This window comes from Arachis hypogaea, chromosome 3 (genome assembly GCF_003086295.3).
Source record: "Arachis hypogaea cultivar Tifrunner chromosome 3, arahy.Tifrunner.gnm2.J5K5, whole genome shotgun sequence".
In the NCBI taxonomy this organism is placed as follows: Eukaryota; Viridiplantae; Streptophyta; class Magnoliopsida; order Fabales; family Fabaceae; genus Arachis; species Arachis hypogaea.
Genome location: NC_092038.1, coordinates 89,729,883 through 89,748,398, shown reverse-complemented (window position 1 = coordinate 89,748,398; position 18,516 = coordinate 89,729,883). Strand labels below are relative to the sequence as shown.

General features: G+C 36.1%; 1 non-coding gene across 1 annotated transcript; it reads right to left on the bottom strand.

Annotated features, from left to right (window-relative positions):
* Window positions 1-17,620: 17,620 nt before the first annotated feature.
* LOC112793132 (small nucleolar RNA R71) lies at window positions 17,621-17,728 on the bottom strand. Its single transcript, XR_003197841.1, has one exon. It is a non-coding gene; the product is annotated as a small nucleolar RNA R71 (small nucleolar RNA).
* Window positions 17,729-18,516: the final 788 nt, after the last annotated feature.

Sequence of the window (18,516 nt, the reverse complement as noted above, 5' to 3'; positions counted from 1 at the left end):
TTCTTGATATTCTTTATTATAGACTTCTTGTCTATGATCTATAATATTTTTTCCAAAAAATTCTTTATATAGAATCATCATTATATATAATATCTTATCATAAGTTGTTGTTTTTGTTGCTAAATCTTCTATTATTTGGTTTTCTATTGATGTCATATAATCTCTTATAGTTCCTTTAGTATGAAACCCTATGTAATTCCAAATATCTCTTCCAGACAATTCACTAAGCTTTGGATTAGTAAAAGCTTCTAATAAAAAGGAATTCAACTAATTTTCAAAAATTTCTTTTTCATTCTTTTTACAGTCTAAGTCGAGCATTCTTTCTCCTTCCATTTCCTGGATTTTAGGAACGTATTTTGATGGTATTTTTGTATATTTTGAATCTTTATTTATAAACCCTTTTTTAAAAGCATAATTATCAAAATCTGTTTCCCATTTAAATTGAGATTGATTATCTTTAGATGTTCCAGCTTCATTTTTTACTTGTATTGGAATTGCTGGTTCCTCGTCACTTGAATAATCTAGAATGTGTTCTTCATTTTCTATATTTTTAGAATTTACTAATTCTTCTTCTATTTGAAAACCATGTTCCATAATATTATTTTCTTGAGCCATTTTTAATTGTTTAAAAAGCATTGTAACTTCTTCTAATTTTTCTTCAATATTCATAATTTCAATGGTGGTTTTACTTTTAAGTCTGTTATATTGATTATATTTTGAAATTTTTCTTCTTTGGGATTTTCTTTTTCCTTATTTCTTTGAAATTTTATGGATACTAATATTTCTTCAAGCATATCTACTATAGAATTTAATTGTGGGTTAAAAGTATGATAAAGATGTGGGGAAACATTTCCATGGTAGCATTTTTTAGAAATTCCGTGTGAAAAAAAGTTTTTTCAGGTTTTTGAAGTCCTTCAATAAAACTTGTAGTAAAATAAAGATTTTGAGAAAAATCATTTTGTATTGATTTTAAGAATTCGGTGTCATTACAATTAACATTGGTTAAAATCATTAATTTTTGATCTATTAATTTTGATAATTTAATTATTTCTTCTCTTAAATCTTCTAATTTACTTTTTTCCATTAAGTGACGCTTTTCTTTGTGAAAAGTTATGGTTTTAGGTGAAAAGTGTGGCTTTAGAATGTATGGTTTATATTTTGCCACGTAAGCATATCTTTAAACTTTGATCTGTACCTTATATTTTGCCAACAAAAAATAATAATAATAATACAGATCTTCTTTACCACAGTAGAGAGATTCCTTTATGTTAGTAGAAGAAGAAAAGAATAGAAGAGGGAAAAAGTAAGAAATCCAAACACAAGGGGAAAGAGTGAGTTCGAATTCTCGAGATGAAGAGAAGTGTTAGTAAATGAATGAATAAATAGAAAGAGATGAGAGAGAGGGATTTTTGAAAATAAACTTAAAATAAAAGAAAAATATTTTTGTTTTTATTTTAAATTAAAGTTAAAATTCAAAAACTAAGAGAAGGAATAAAATCAAAATTAGAATTTGAAATAGTTAGTTACTTAAAAGAATTTTGAAAAAGAAGGAGATGATTTTCGAAAATTAGAGAGAGAAAAGTAGTTAGGTGGTTTTGAAAAAGATAAAGAAAAAACAAAAAGTCAATTAGTTAGTTGAAAAAGATTTGAAAATCAATTTTGAAAAGATAAGAAGTTAGAAAAGATATTTTGAAATCAAAATTTTGAAAAAGATATGATTTGAAAAAGATATTTTGAAAAGATATGATTGAAAAGGTATTTTGAAAAAGATTTGATTTTTTAAAATTAAAATTTGATTACTTGACTAACAAGAAACGAAAAGATATGATTCTAGAATTCAAAGATTGAACCTTTCTTAACAAGAAAGTAACAAACTTCAAATTTTTGAATCAATCACATTAATTGTTAGTAAAGTTTTCAAAATTTTGAAATAAAGATAAGAAAAATATTTTGAAAATAAATTTTAAAAATTTTCGAAAATAATAAAAAAATAATAAAAAATGAAAAAGATTTGATTTTTGAAAAAATTTTGAAAAGATAAGATTTTTAAAATTGAAAATTTGACTTGACTTATAAGAAATAGTTAAGTTTTAAAAATTTTTGACTAAATCAACTCAAATTTTCGAAATTATGAGCAAAATAAGGAAAAGATATTTTTTTATTTTTGAATTTTTAATGAGGAGAGAGAAAAACGCAAATATGACCCAAAACATGAAAATTTTGGATCAAAACACTTAATGCATGCAAGAACACTACGAATGTCAAGATGAACACCAAGAACACTTTGAAGATCAAGATGAACATCAAGACTTATTTTTGAAAAATTTTCAAGAAAAGAAAAACATGCAAGACACCAAACTTAGAAATTTTTCATATTTAGACACTAAGAATTCAAAAATGCATATGAGAAACAACAAAAAACACAAAACAAGAAAATATTAAGATCAAACAAGAAGACTTACCAAGAACCACTTGAAGATCATGAAGAACATCATGCATGAGTTTTCGAAAAATGCATAAATTTTAAAAACATGCAATTGACACCAAACTTAAAAATTGACACTAGACTCAAACAAGAAACACAAAATATTTTTTTGTTTTTATGATTTTATTAAATTTTTTGTATTTTTTTTTCGAAAATAATCTTTAGAAAAATGAAAAAGAGAAAAAAAATTTTAAATATTTTTGAAAAATTTTTGAAAAGAAAATTACCTAATTTGAGCAACAAGATGAACCGTCAGTTGTCCAAACTCGAACAATCCCCAGCAACGGCGCCAAAAACTTGGTGCACGAAATTGTGATCATCAACAATGACGCCAAAACTTGGTAGCGCTCTCCAACGTGAATCACACTTTGTCACAACTTCCCACAACTAACCAGCAAGTGCACTGAGTCGTCCAAGTAATAAACCTTACGTGAGTAAGGGTCAATCCCACGGAGATTGTTGGTATCAAGCAAGCTATGGTCATCTTGTAAATTTCAATTAGGCAGATTTTTTTTTGGTGACTCAATTAGGCAGATTATAATGGTTATAAAGGTTTTCAAAATTAATAATAAATAAAGCATAAAATAATGATAGAGATACGTATGTAAATCATTGGTGGGAATTTCAAATAAGTGTATAGAGATGCTTTGTCCCTGTTGAATATCTGCTTTCCTACTACCTTCCTTCAATCCTTCATACTCCTTTCTATGGCAAGTTGTATGTAGGGCATCACCGTTGTCAATGGATACTTTCGATCCTCTCAGTGAAAATGGTCCAAATGCTCTTGTCACAGCATGGCTAATCATCTGTCGGTTCTCAATCATGTCGGAATAGAATCCATTGATTCTTTTGCGTCTGTCACTACGCCCAACAATCGCGAGTTTGAAGCTCATCACAGTCATTCAATCCCTGAATCCTACTCGGAATACCACAGACAAGGTTTAGACTTCCCGGATTCTCAAGAATGACCGCCAATAATTCTAGCTTATACCACGAAGATTCTGGTTAAGGAATCCAAGAGATATTCGCTCGTTCTAAGGTAGAACATAAGTGGTTGTCAGTCACATGTTCATAGGTGAGAATGATGATGAGTGTCATGGATCATCACATTCATCATGTTGAAGTGCAACGAATATCTTAGAATAAGAATAAGCTGAATTGAATAGAAAATAGTAGTAATTGCATTAAAACTCAAGGTACAGCAGAGCTCCACACCCTTAATCTATGGTGTGTAGAAACTCCACCGTTGAAAATACATAAGTGATAGTGGTCCAAGCATGGCCGAATGGCCAGCCCCCAAAGTCTAAGAACTAAACATCCAAAGATAGATGCCAAGATCCCTAATACAATAGTAAAATGTCCTATTTATACTAGACTAGTTACTAGGGTTTACAGAAATAAGTCTAAATGCAGAAATCCACTTCCGGGGCCCACTTTGGTGTGTGTTTGGGCTGAGCTTGAGCTTTACATGTGCAGAGGCTTCTTTTGGAGTTAAACGCCAAGTTGTAACGTGTTTTTGGCGTTTAACTCTGGTTTGTGACGTGTTTCTGGCGTTTTACTCCAGAATGCAGCATGGAACTGACGTTGAATGCCAGTTTGCTCGTCTAAACTCGAACAAAGTATGAACTATTATATATTTCTGGAAAGCTCTGGATGTCTACTTTCCAACGCCGTTGAGAGCACGCCATGTGGAGTTCTCTAGTTCTAGAAAATCCATTTCGAGTGCAGGGAGGTCAGAATCCAATAGCATCAGTAGTCCTTTGTCAGCCTGAATCAGATTTTTGCTCAGGTCCCTCAATTTCAGCCAGAAAATACCTGAAATCACAGAAAAATACACAAACTCATAGTAAAGTCCAGAAATGTGAATAACAAAAAACACAAAACAAGAAAATATTAAGATCAAACAAGAAGACTTACCAAGAACCACTTGAAGATCATGAAGAACATCATGCATGAGTTTTCGAAAAATGCATAAATTTTAAAAACATGTAATTGACACCAAACTTAAAAATTGACACTAGACTCAAACAAGAAACACAAAATATTTTTTTGTTTTTATGGTTTTATTAAATTTTTTGTATTTTTTTCGAAAATAATCTTTAGAAAAACGAAAAAGAGAAAAAATTTTTTTAAATATTTTTGAAAAATTTTTGAAAAGAAAATTACCTAATTTGAGCAACAAGATGAACCGTCAGTTGTCCAAACTCGAACAATCCCCAGCAACGGCGCCAAAAACTTGGTGCACGAAATTGTGATCATCAACAATGACGCCAAAAACTTGGTAGCGCTCTCCAACGTGAATCACACTTTGTCACAACTTCCCACAACTAACCAGCAAGTGCACTGAGTCGTCCAAGTAATAAACCTTACGTGAGTAAGGGTCGATCCCACGGAGATTGTTGGTATGAAGCAAGCTATGGTAATCTTGTAAATATCAATTAGGCAGATTATAATGGTTATAAAGGTTTTCGAAATTAATAATAAATAAAGCATAAAATAATGATAGAGATACGTATGTAAATCATTGGTGGAAATTTCAAATAAGTGTATAAAGATGCTTTGTCCCTGTTGAATATCTGCTTTCCTACTACCTTCCTTCAATCCTTCATACTCCTTTCTATGGCAAGCTGTATGTAGGGCATCACCGTTGTCAATGGATACTTTCGATCCTCTCAGTGAAAATGGTCCAAATGCTCTTGTCACAGCATGGCTAAACATCTGTCGGTTCTCAATCATGTCGGAATAGAATCCATTGATTCTTTTGCGTCTGTCACTACGCCCAACAATCGCGACTTTGAAGCTCATCACAGTCATTCAATCCCTGAATCCTACTCGGAATACCACAGACAAGGTTTAGACTTCCCGGATTCTCAAGAATGACCGCCAATAATTCTAGCTTATACCATGAAGATTCTGGTTAAGGAATCCAAGAGATATTCGCTCGTTCTAAGGTAGAACAGAAGTGGTTGTCAGTCACATGTTCATAGGTGAGAATGATGATGAGTGTCATGGATCATCACATTCATCATGTTGAAGTGCAACGAATATCTTAGAATAAGAATAAGCTGAATTGAATAGAAAATAGTAGTAATTGCATTAAAACTCAAGGTACAGCAGAGCTCCACACCCTTAATCTATGGTGTGTAGAAACTCCACCGTTGAAAATACATAAGTGATAGTGGTCCAAGCATGGCCGAATGGCCAGCCCCCAAAGTCTAAGAACTAAACATCCAAAGATAGATGCCAAGATCCCTAATACAATAGTAAAATGTCCTATTTATACTAGACTAGTTACTAGGGTTTACAGAAATAAGTCTAAATGCAGAAATCCACTTCCGGGGCCCACTTTGGTGTGTGTTTGGGCTGAGCTTGAGCTTTACATGTGCAGAGGCTTCTTTTGGAGTTAAACGCCAAGTTGTAACGTGTTTTTGGCGTTTAACTCTGGTTTGTGACGTGTTTCTGGCGTTTTACTCCAGAATGCAGCATGGAACTGACGTTGAATGCCAGTTTGCTCGTCTAAACTCGAACAAAGTATGAACTATTATATATTTCTGGAAAGCTCTGGATGTCTACTTTCCAACGCCGTTGAGAGCACGCCATGTGGAGTTCTCTAGTTCTAGAAAATCCATTTCGAGTGCAGGGAGGTCAGAATCCAATAGCATCAGTAGTCCTTTGTCAGCCTGAATCAGATTTTTGCTCAGGTCCCTCAATTTCAGCCAGAAAATACCTGAAATCACAGAAAAATACACAAACTCATAGTAAAGTCCAGAAATGTGAATAACAAAAAACACAAAACAAGAAAATATTAAGATCAAACAAGAAGACTTATCAAGAACCACTTGAAGATCATGAAGAACATCATGCATGAGTTTTCGAAAAATGCATAAATTTTAAAAACATGTAATTGACACCAAACTTAAAAATTGACACTAGACTCAAACAAGAAACACAAAATATTTTTTTTGTTTTTATGATTTTATTAAATTTTTTGTATTTTTTTCGAAAATAATCTTTAGAAAAACGAAAAAGAGAAAAAATTTTTTTAAATATTTTTGAAAAATTTTTGAAAAGAAAATTACCTAATTTGAGCAACAAGATGAACCGTCAGTTGTCCAAACTCGAACAATCCCCAGCAACGGCGCCAAAAACTTGGTGCACGAAATTGTGATCATCAACAATGACGCCAAAAACTTGGTAGCGCTCTCCAACGTGAATCACACTTTGTCACAACTTCCCACAACTAACCAGCAAGTGCACTGAGTCGTCCAAGTAATAAACCTTACGTGAGTAAGGGTCGATCCCACGGAGATTGTTGGTATGAAGCAAGCTATGGTCATCTTGTAAATATCAATTAGGCAGATTATAATGGTTATAAAGGTTTTCGAAATTAATAATAAATAAAGCATAAAATAATGATAGAGATACGTATGTAAATCATTGGTGGAAATTTCAAATAAGTGTATAAAGATGCTTTGTCCCTGTTGAATATCTGCTTTCCTACTACCTTCCTTCAATCCTTCATACTCCTTTCTATGGCAAGCTGTATGTAGGGCATCACCGTTGTCAATGGATACTTTCGATCCTCTCAGTGAAAATGGTCCAAATGCTCTTGTCACAGCATGGCTAATCATCTGTCGGTTCTCAATCATGTCGGAATAGAATCCATTGATTCTTTTGCGTCTGTCACTACGCCCAACAATCGCGAGTTTGAAGCTCATCACAATCATTCAATCCCTGAATCCTACTCGGAATACCACAGACAAGGTTTAGACTTCCCAGATTCTCAAGAATGACCGCCAATAATTCTAGCTTATACCATGAAGATTCTGGTTAAGGAATACAAGAGATATTCGCTCGTTCTAAGGTAGAACAGAAGTGGTTGTCAGTCACATGTTCATAGGTGAGAATGATGATGAGTGTCATGGATCATCACATTCATCATGTTGAAGTGCAACGAATATCTTAGAATAAGAATAAGCTGAATTGAATAGAAAATAGTAGTAATTGCATTAAAACTCAAGGTACAGCAGAGCTCCACACCCTTAATCTGTGGTGTGTAGAAACTCCACCGTTGAAAATACATAAGTGATAGTGGTCCAAGCATGGCCGAATGGCCAGCCCCCAAAGTCTAAGAACTAAACATCCAAAGATAGATGCCAAGATCCCTAATACAATAGTAAAATGTCCTATTTATACTAGACTAGTTACTAGGGTTTACAGAAATAAGTCTAAATGCAGAAATCCACTTCCGGGGCCCACTTTGGTGTGTGTTTGGGCTGAGCTTGAGCTTTACATGTGCAGAGGCTTCTTTTGGAGTTAAACGCCAAGTTGTAACGTGTTTTTGGCGTTTAACTCTGGTTTGTGACGTGTTTCTGGCGTTTTACTCCAGAATGCAGCATGGAACTGACGTTGAATGCCAGTTTGCTTGTCTAAACTCGAACAAAGTATGAACTATTATATATTTCTGGAAAGCTCTGGATGTCTACTTTCCAACGCCGTTAAGAGCACGCCATGTGGAGTTCTCTAGTTCTAGAAAATCCATTTCGAGTGCAGGGAGGTCAGAATCCAATAGCATCAGTAGTCCTTTGTCAGCCTGAATCAGATTTTTGCTCAGGTCCCTCAATTTCAGCCAGAAAATACCTGAAATCACAGAAAAATACACAAACTCATAGTAAAGTCCAGAAATGTGAATAACAAAAAACACAAAACAAGAAAATATTAAGATCAAACAAGAAGACTTACCAAGAACCACTTGAAGATCATGAAGAACATCATGCATGAGTTTTCGAAAAATGCATAAATTTTAAAAACATGTAATTGACACCAAACTTAAAAATTGACACTAGACTCAAACAAGAAACACAAAATATTTTTTTTGTTTTTATGATTTTATTAAATTTTTTGTATTTTTTTCAAAAATAATCTTTAGAAAAACGAAAAAGAGAAAATTTTTTTTTAAATATTTTTGAACATTTTTGAAAAGAAAATTACCTAATTTGAGCAACAAGATGAACCGTCAGTTGTCCAAACTCGAACAATCCCCAGCAACGGCGCCAAAAACTTGGTGCACGAAATTGTGATCATCAACAATGACGCCAAAAACTTGGTAGCGCTCTCCAACGTGAATCACACTTTGTCACAACTTCCCACAACTAACCAGCAAGTGCACTGAGTCGTCCAAGTAATAAACCTTACGTGAGTAAGGGTCGATCCCACGGAGATTGTTGGTATGAAGCAAGCTATGGTCATCTTGTAAATCTCAATTAGGCAGATTATAATGGTTATAAAGGTTTTCGAAATTAATAATAAATAAAGCATAAAATAATGATAGAGATACGTATGTAAATCATTGGTGGGAATTTCAAATAAGTGTATAAAGATGCTTTGTCCCTGTTGAATATCTGCTTTCCTACTACCTTCCTTCAATCCTTCATACTCCTTTCTATGGCAAGCTGTATGTAGGGCATCACCGTTGTCAATGGATACTTTCGATCCTCTCAGTGAAAATGGTCCAAATACTCTTGTCACAGCATGGCTAATCATCTGTCGGTTCTCAATCATGTCGAAATAGAATCCATTGATTCTTTTGCGTCTGTCACTACGCCCAACAATCGCGAGTTTGAAGCTCATCACAGTCATTCAATCCCTGAATCCTACTCGGAATACCACAGACAAGGTTTAGACTTCCCGGATTCTCAAGAATGACCGCCAATAATTCTAGCTTATACCATGAAGATTCTGGTTAAGGAATCCAAGAGATATTCGCTCGTTCTAAGGTAGAACAGAAGTGGTTGTCAGTCACATGTTCATAGGTGGGAATGATGATGAGTGTCATGGATCATCACATTCATCATGTTGAAGTGCAACGAATATCTTAGAATAAGAATAAGCTGAATTGAATAGAAAATAGTAGTAATTGCATTAAAACTCAAGGTACAGCAGAGCTCCACACCCTTAATCTATGGTGTGTAGAAACTCCACCGTTGAAAATACATAAGTGATAGTGGTCCAAGCATGGCCGAATGGCCAGCCCCCAAAGTCTAAGAACTAAACATCCAAAGATAGATGCCAAGATCCCTAATATAATAGTAAAATGTCCTATTTATACTAGACTAGTTACTAGGGTTTACAGAAATAAGTCTAAATGCAGAAATCCACTTCCGGGGCCCACTTTGGTGTGTGTTTGGGCTGAGCTTGAGCTTTACATGTGCAGAGGCTTCTTTTGGAGTTAAACGCCAAGTTGTAACGTGTTTTTGGCGTTTAACTCTGGTTTGTGACGTGTTTCTGGCGTTTTACTCCAGAATGCAGCATGGAACTGACGTTGAATGCCAGTTTGCTCGTCTAAACTCGAACAAAGTATGAACTATTATATATTTCTGGAAAGCTCTGGATGTCTACTTTCCAACGCCGTTGAGAGCACGCCATGTGGAGTTCTCTAGTTCTAGAAAATCCATTTCGAGTGCAGGGAGGTCAGAATCCAATAGCATCAGTAGTCCTTTGTCAGCCTGAATCAGATTTTTGCTCAGGTCCCTCAATTTCAGTCAGAAAATACCTGAAATCACAGAAAAATACACAAACTCATAGTAAAGTCCAGAAATGTGAATAACAAAAAACACAAAACAAGAAAATATTAAGATCAAACAAGAAGACTTACCAAGAACCACTTGAAGATCATGAAGAACATCATGCATGAGTTTTCGAAAAATGCATAAATTTTAAAAACATGTAATTGACACCAAACTTAAAAATTGACACTAGACTCAAACAAGAAACACAAAATATTTTTTTTGTTTTTATGATTTTATTAAATTTTTTGTATTTTTTTCGAAAATAATCTTTAGAAAAACGAAAAAGAGAAAAAAAATTTTTAAATATTTTTGAAAAATTTTTGAAAAGAAAATTACCTAATTTGAGCAACAAGATGAACCGTCAGTTGTCCAAACTCGAACAATCCCCAGCAACGGCGCCAAAAACTTGGTGCACGAAATTGTGATCATCAACAATGACGCCAAAAACTTGGTAGCGCTCTCCAACGTGAATCACACTTTGTCACAACTTCCCACAACTAACCAGCAAGTGCACTGAGTCGTCCAAGTAATAAACCTTACGTGAGTAAGGGTCGATCCCACGGAGATTGTTGGTATGAAGCATGCTATGGTCATCTTGTAAATCTCAATTATGCAGATTATAATGGTTATAAAGGTTTTCGAAATTAATAATAAATAAAGCATAAAATAATGATAGAGATACGTATGTAAATCATTGGTGGGAATTTCAAATAAGTGTATAGAGATGCTTTGTCCCTGTTGAATATCTGCTTTCCTACTACCTTCCTTCAATCCTTCATACTCCTTTCTATGGCAAGCTGTATGTAGGGCATCACCGTTGTCAATGGATACTTTCGATCCTCTCAGTGAAAATGGTCCAAATGCTCTTGTCACAGCATGGCTAATCATCTGTCGGTTCTCAATCATGTCGGAATAGAATCCATTGATTCTTTTGCGTCTGTCACTACGCCCAACAATCGCGAGTTTGAAGCTCATCACAGTCATTCAATCCCTGAATCCTACTCGGAATACCACAGACAAGGTTTAGACTTCCCAGATTCTCAAGAATGACCGCCAATAATTCTAGCTTATACCACGAAGATTCTGGTTAAGGAATCCAAGAGATATTCGCTCGTTCTAAGGTAGAACAGAAGTGGTTGTCAGTCACATGTTCATAGGTGAGAATGATGATGAGTGTCATGGATCATCACATTCATCATGTTGAAGTGCAACGAATATCTTAGAATAAGAATAAGCTGAATTGAATAGAAAATAGTAGTAATTGCATTAAAACTCAAGGTACAGCAGAGCTCCACACCCTTAATCTATGGTGTGTAGAAACTCCACCGTTGAAAATACATAAGTGATAGTGGTCCAAGCATGGCCGAATGACCAGCCCCCAAAGTCTAAGAACTAAACATCCAAAGATAGATGCCAAGATCCCTAATACAATAGTAAAATGTCCTATTTATACTAGACTAGTTACTAGGGTTTACAGAAATAAGTCTAAATGCAGAAATCCACTTCCGGGGCCTACTTTGGTGTGTGTTTGGGCTGAGCTTGAGCTTTACATGTGCATAGGCTTCTTTTGGAGTTAAACGCCAAGTTGTAACGTGTTTTTGGCGTTCAACTCTGGTTTGTGACGTGTTTCTGGCGTTTTACTCCAGAATGCAGCATGAAACTGACGTTGAATGCCAGTTTGCTCGTCTAAACTCGATCAAAGTATGAACTATTATATATTTCTGGAAAGCTCTGGATGTCTATTTTCCAACGCCGTTAAGAGCATGCCATGTGGAGTTCTCTAGTTCTAGAAAATCCATTTCGAGTGTAGGGAGGTCAGAATCCAATAGCATCAGTAGTCCTTTGTCAGCCTGAATCAGATTTTTGCTCAGGTCCCTCAATTTCAGCCAGAAAATACCTGAAATCACAGAAAAATACACAAACTCATTGTAAAGTCCAGAAATGTGAATAACAAAAAACACAAAACAAGAAAGTATTAAGATCAAACAAGAAGACTTACCAAGAACCACTTGAAGATCATGAAGAACATCATGCATGAGTTTTCGAAAAATGCATAAATTTTAAAAACATGTAATTGACACCAAACTTAAAAATTGACACTAGACTCAAACAAGAAACACAAAATATTTTTTTTGTTTTTATGATTTTATTAAATTTTTTGTATTTTTTTCGAAAATAATCTTTAGAAAAACGAAAAAGAGAAAAAAAAATTTTTAAATATTTTTGAAAAATTTTTGAAAAAAAAATTACCTAATTTGAGCAACAAGATGAACCGTCAGTTGTCGAAACTCGAACAATCCCCAGCAACGGCGCCAAAAACTTGGTGCACGAAATTGTGATCATCAACAATGACGCCAAAAACTTGGTAGCGCTCTCCAACGTGAATCACACTTTGTCACAACTTCCCACAACTAACCAGCAAGTGCACTGAGTCGTCCAAGTAATAAACCTTACGTGAGTAAGGGTCGATCCCACGGAGATTGTTGGTATGAAGCAAGCTATGGTCATCTTGTAAATCTCAATTAGGCAGATTATAATGGTTATAAAGGTTTTCGAAATTAATAATAAATAAAGCATAAAATAATGATAGAGATACGTATGTAAATCATTGGTGGGAATTTCAAATAAGTGTATAGAGATGCTTTGTCCCTGTTGAATATTTGCTTTCCTACTACCTTCCTTCAATCCTTCATACTCCTTTCTATGGCAAGCTGTATGTAGGGCATCACCGTTGTCAATGGATACTTTCGATCCTCTCAGTCAAAATGGTCCAAATGCTCTTGTCACAGCATGGCTAATCATCTGTCGGTTCTCAATCATGTCGGAATAGAATCCATTGATTCTTTTGCGTCTGTCACTACGCCCAACAATCGCGAGTTTGAAGCTCATCACAGTCATTCAATCCCTGAATCCTACTCGGAATACCACAGACAAGGTTTAGACTTCCCGGATTCTCAAGAATGACCGCCAATAATTCTAGCTTATACCACGAAGATTCTAGTTAAGGAATCCAAGAGATATTCGCTCGTTCTAAGGTAGAACAGAAGTGGTTGTCAGTCACATGTTCATAGGTGAGAATGATGATGAGTGTCATGGATCATCACATTCATCATGTTGAAGTGCAACGAATATCTTAGAATAAGAATAAGCTGAATTGAATAGAAAATAGTAGTAATTGCATTAAAACTCAAGGTACAGCAGAGCTCCACACCCTTAATCTATGGTGTGTAGAAACTCCACCGTTGAAAATACATAAGTGATAGTGGTCCAAGCATGGCCGAATGGCCAGCCCCCAAAGTCTAAGAACTAAACATCCAAAGATAGATGCCAAGATCCCTAATACAATAGTAAAATGTCCTATTTATACTAGACTAGTTACTAGGGTTTACAGAAATAAGTCTAAATGCAGAAATCCACTTCCGGGGCCCACTTTGGTGTGTGTTTGGGCTGAGCTTGAGTTTTACATGTGCATAGGCTTCTTTTGGAGTTAAACGCCAAGTTGTAACGTGTTTTTGGCGTTTAACTCTGGTTTGTGACGTGTTTCTGGCGTTTTACTCCAGAATACAGCATGGAACTGACGTTGAATGCCAGTTTGCTCATCTAAACTCGAACAAAGTATGAAGTATTATATATTTCTGGAAAGCTCTGGATGTCTACTTTCCAACGCCGTTAAGAGCACGCTGATGAGCGGATAATTTGTACGCTTTTTGGCATTGTTTTTAGTATGTTTTTAGTATGATCTAGTTAGTTTTTAGTATATTTTTATTAGTTTTTAGTTAAAATTCACTTTTCTGGACTTTACTATGAGTTTGTGTGTTTTTCTGTGATTTCAGGTATTTTCTGGCTGAAATTGAGGGACCTGAGCAAAAATCTGATTCAGAGACCAAAAAGGACTGCAGATGCTGTTGGATTCTGACCTCCCTGAACTCGAAGCGGATTTTCTGGAGCTACAGAAGCTTAATTGGCGCGCTCTCAACGGCGTTGGAAAGTAGACATCCTGGGCTTTCCAGCAATACATGATAGTCTATACTTTGCCCAAGATTTGATGGCCCAAACCGGCGTTCAAAGTCACCCTCAGGAATTCCAGCGTTAAACGCCGGAACTGGCACCAAAATGGGAGTTAAACGCCCAAACTGGCACTAAAGCTGGCGTTTAACTCCAGAAGGAGTCTCTACACGAAAATGCTTCATTGCTCAGCCCAAGCACACACCAAGTGGGCCCGGAAGTGGATTTTTATGTCATTTACTCATCTCTGTACACCCTAGGCTACTAGTTCTCTATATATAGGACCTTTTACTATTGTATTAAAAATCTTCGGATCTTTGGAATCTTTTGTTCTTGAGATCTTTTGATCATTGGGAGGCTGGCCTCACGGCCATGCCTAGACCTTGTTCTTATGTATTTTCAACGGTGGAGTTTCTACACACCATAGATTAAGGTGTGGAGCTCTGCTGTACCTCGAGTATTAATGCAATTACTATTGTTCTTCTATTCAATTCCACTTGTTCTTGTTCTAAGATATCACTTGTTCTTCAACTTGATGAATGTGATGATCCGTGACACTCATCATCATTCTCACCTATGAACGTGTGACTGACAACCACCTCCGTTCTACCTTCGATTGAGTGAATATCTCTTGGATTCCTGATACACGATGCATGGTTGATCGCCTGACAACCGAGTGCTCGCCTAACAACCGAGCCAGCCATTCTGTGAGATCAGAGTCTTCGTGGTATAGGCTAGAACTGATGGCGGCATTCAAGAGAATCCGGAAGGTCTAACCTTGTCTGTGGTATTCTGAGTAGGATTCAATGACTGAATGACTGTGACGTGCTTCAAACTCCTGAGGGCGGGGCGTTAGTGACAGACGCAAAAGAATCACTGGATTCTATTCCGGCCTGATTGAGAACCGACAGATGGATAGCCGTGCCGTGACAGGGTGCGTTGAACATTTCCACTGAGAGGATGGGAGGTAGCCACTGACAACGGTGAAACCCTTGCTTGAGCTTGCCATGGAAAGGAGGAAGAAAGATTGGATGAAGACAGTAGGAAAGCAGAGAGACGGAAGGGAAGGCATCTTCATACGCTTATCTGAAATTCCTACCAATGAATTACATAAGTATCTCTATCTTTATCTTTATGTTTTATGCATTTATCACCATACCCCTTTGAGTTTGCCTGACTAAGATTTACAAGGTGACCATAGCTTGCTTCATACCAACAATCTCTGTGGGATCGACCCTTACTCGCGTAAGGTTTATTACTTGGACGACCCAGTACACTTGCTGGTTAGTTGTGCGAAGTTGTGTTTATGCCATGGTATTGAACACCAAGTTTTTGGTTTCATCACCGGGGATTATTTGAGTTGTGAAAAGTATTGATCACAATTTCGTGCACCAAGTTTTTGGCGCCGTTGTCGGGGATTGTTGAGTTTGGACAACTGACGGTTCATCTTGTTGCTTAGATTAGGTATTTTTTTTCGGAGTTCTTAAAGATGAATTCTAGAGTTTCATGATGATCTGTTGAAATCTGGCTGGCTGTGAAGCCATGTCTAATTCCATTGGACCGAGGTTTCAACTTATCATCACAAGAGCTTGTTGATTTCTATCAATCTTGCTTTTGGAGCAGTGATCTGCTAAGGCTTGGCTGGCCATTGGCCATGTCTAGTGTTTTGGACCGAAGCTTTCCTTGAAAGCTTGGCTGGCTGTGAAGCCATGTCTAATTCCTGGACCGGAGTCTTAGACTAGCATTGCACTGATTCCTGGAATTCTCATTAAGAATTTTGATACCTTTTTCCACTTAATTTTCGAAAAACACAAAAAAATTACAAAATCATAAAATCCAAAAATATTTCTTGTTTGAGTCTACTGTTTCATTTTAAGTTTGGTGTCAATTGCATGCATTCATTCATGTGTCTTAAGGATCTTCAAGTTATTCTTGATGATTTCTTACTCTGATCTTTCAATTCTCTTGACTTGAATGTTTATGTGTCTCATATGCATTCTCATTAGTGTCAGTAGTATACAAACTGCTAAGTTTGGTGTCCTGCATGCATTGTTATTTGATTCTTGTTGCATTTTGATTTTTCCTTATTATTAAAATCCAAAAATATTTTTAATTTGTGTCTTCTCAAGTCAATAATACAGAGAATTAAAGATTCAGAACATACAGCAGAGGAATTACACAGAAAAAGCTGGGCGTTCAAAACGCCCAGTGAAGAAGGACAGACTGGCGTTTAAACGCCAGCCAGGGTGCCTGGTTGGGCGTTTAACGCCCAAAAGGGTATAGTTTTGGGCGTTAAACGCCAGAATATGCACCATTCTGGGCGTTTAACGCCAGGATGGCACAAGAGGGAAGATTCTGTTTTTCAATGCAATTTTTTTCAGGTTTTCAAAGTTTTTCAAAATCAAATCTTTTTCAAATCATATCTTCTCAATCATATGTTTTCAAAATCAATTTCTTTTTATTTTTAAAAATACTTGCTATCAATTAATGATTTGATTCAACATTTCAAGTATGTTGCCTTTTCTGTTGAGAAAGGTTTAATGTTTGAATCATATCTTTTCTTGTTAGCCAAGTTTTTAATTTTCAAAATCAAATCTTTTTTTTAAAATGTTTTTCAAATCATATCTTCTCAATCACATCTTTTTAAAACTAATCATATCTTCTTAACCACCTCTTTTTCAAAATAGCTTTCAATCAAATCTTTTTCTTCTAATTTCAAAATCTTTTTCAAAAAATCACTTCACTTCTTTCTCAATCATAATTTTCGAAAATCAATTAGTGTTTTTCAAAAATATTTTCAAAACCTTTCACTCAATTTTCGAAAATTACTTCCCTTCTTCTCACATCTTTCTATTTATGGACTAACACTATTCCTTAATGCAAAATTCGAACTCCATCTCCTTTGATAAGTTCGAATTTTCTACTTCTGTCTTCTACTTTTCTTTTCCTCTGACACCTAAAGGAATCTCTATACTGTGACATAGAGGATTCCACATTCTCTTGTTCCCTTCTCTTTCTTATGAGCAGGAGCAAGGACAAAAGCATTCTTGTTGAGGCTGATCCTGAACCTGAAAGGACTTTGAAGAGAAAGCTAAGAGAAGCTAAGGCACAACTCTCTGTAGAGGACCTAACCGAATTCTTCAAAGAAGAAGAACCTATGGCAGCCGAAAACAACAACAATGCCAACAATGCAAGGAAGGTGCTGGGTGACTTTACTGCACCTACTCCCAACTTTTATGGGAGAAGCATTTCTATCCCTGCCATTGGAGCAAACAACTTTGAGCTTAAGCCTCAATTAGTTTCTCTAATGCAACAGAATTGCAAGTTCCATGGACTTCCATTGGAAGATCCTCATCAGTTTTTAGCTGAATTCTTGCAAATCTGTGACACAGTCAAGACTAATGGGGTTGACCCTGAGGTCTACAGACTTATGCTATTCCCTTTTGCTGTAAAAGACAGAGCTAGGACGTGGTTGGACTCTCAACCTAAAGAAAGCCTGGACTCTTGGGAAAAGCTAGTCAATGCCTTCTTGGCAAAGTTCTTTCCACCTCAAAAATTGAGTAAGCTTAGAGTGGAAGTCCAAACCTTCAGACAGAAGGAAGGAGAATCCCTCTATGAAGCTTGGGAAAGATACAAACAATTAATCAGAAAGTGTCCCTCTGATATGCTTTCTGAATGGAGCATCATAGGTATTTTCTATGATGGTCTCTCTGAACTATCCAAGATGTCCTTGGATAGCTCTGCTGGAGGATCTCTTCATTTGAAGAAGACGCCTACAGAAGCTCAAGAGCTGATTGAAATGGTTGCAAATAACCAATTCATGTACACTTCTGAAAGAAATCCTGTGAACAATGGGACTAGTCAGAAGAAAGGAGTTCTTGAGATTGACACTCTGAATGCCATATTGGCTCAGAACAAAATATTGACCCAACAAGTCAATATGATTTCTCAAAGTCTGTCTGGAATGCAAAGTGCACCAAGCAGTACTAAGGAGGCTTCATCTGAGGAAGAAGCCTATGATCCTGAGAACCCTTCAATAGAAGAGGTGAATTACATGGGAGAACCCTATGGAAACACCTATAATCCTTCATGGAGAAATCATCCAAATTTCTCATGGAAGGATCAACAGAGACCTCAACAAGGTTTCAACAATAATAATGGTGGAAGAAACAGGTTTCGCAATAGCAAGCCTTTTCCATCATCTTCTCAGCAACAGACAGAGAGTTCTAAGCAGAATACCTCTGACTTAGCAACCATGGTCTCTGATCTAATCAAAACCACTCAAAGTTTCATGACTGAAACAAGGTCCTCCATTAGAAACTGGGAGGCAAAAGTGGGTCAGCTGAGCAAGAAAATTACTGAACTCCCTCCTAGTACTCTTCCAAGCAATACAGAAGAAAATCCAAAAGGAGAGTGCAAGGCCATCAACATGGCCGAATTTTGGGAGGAAGGAGAGGC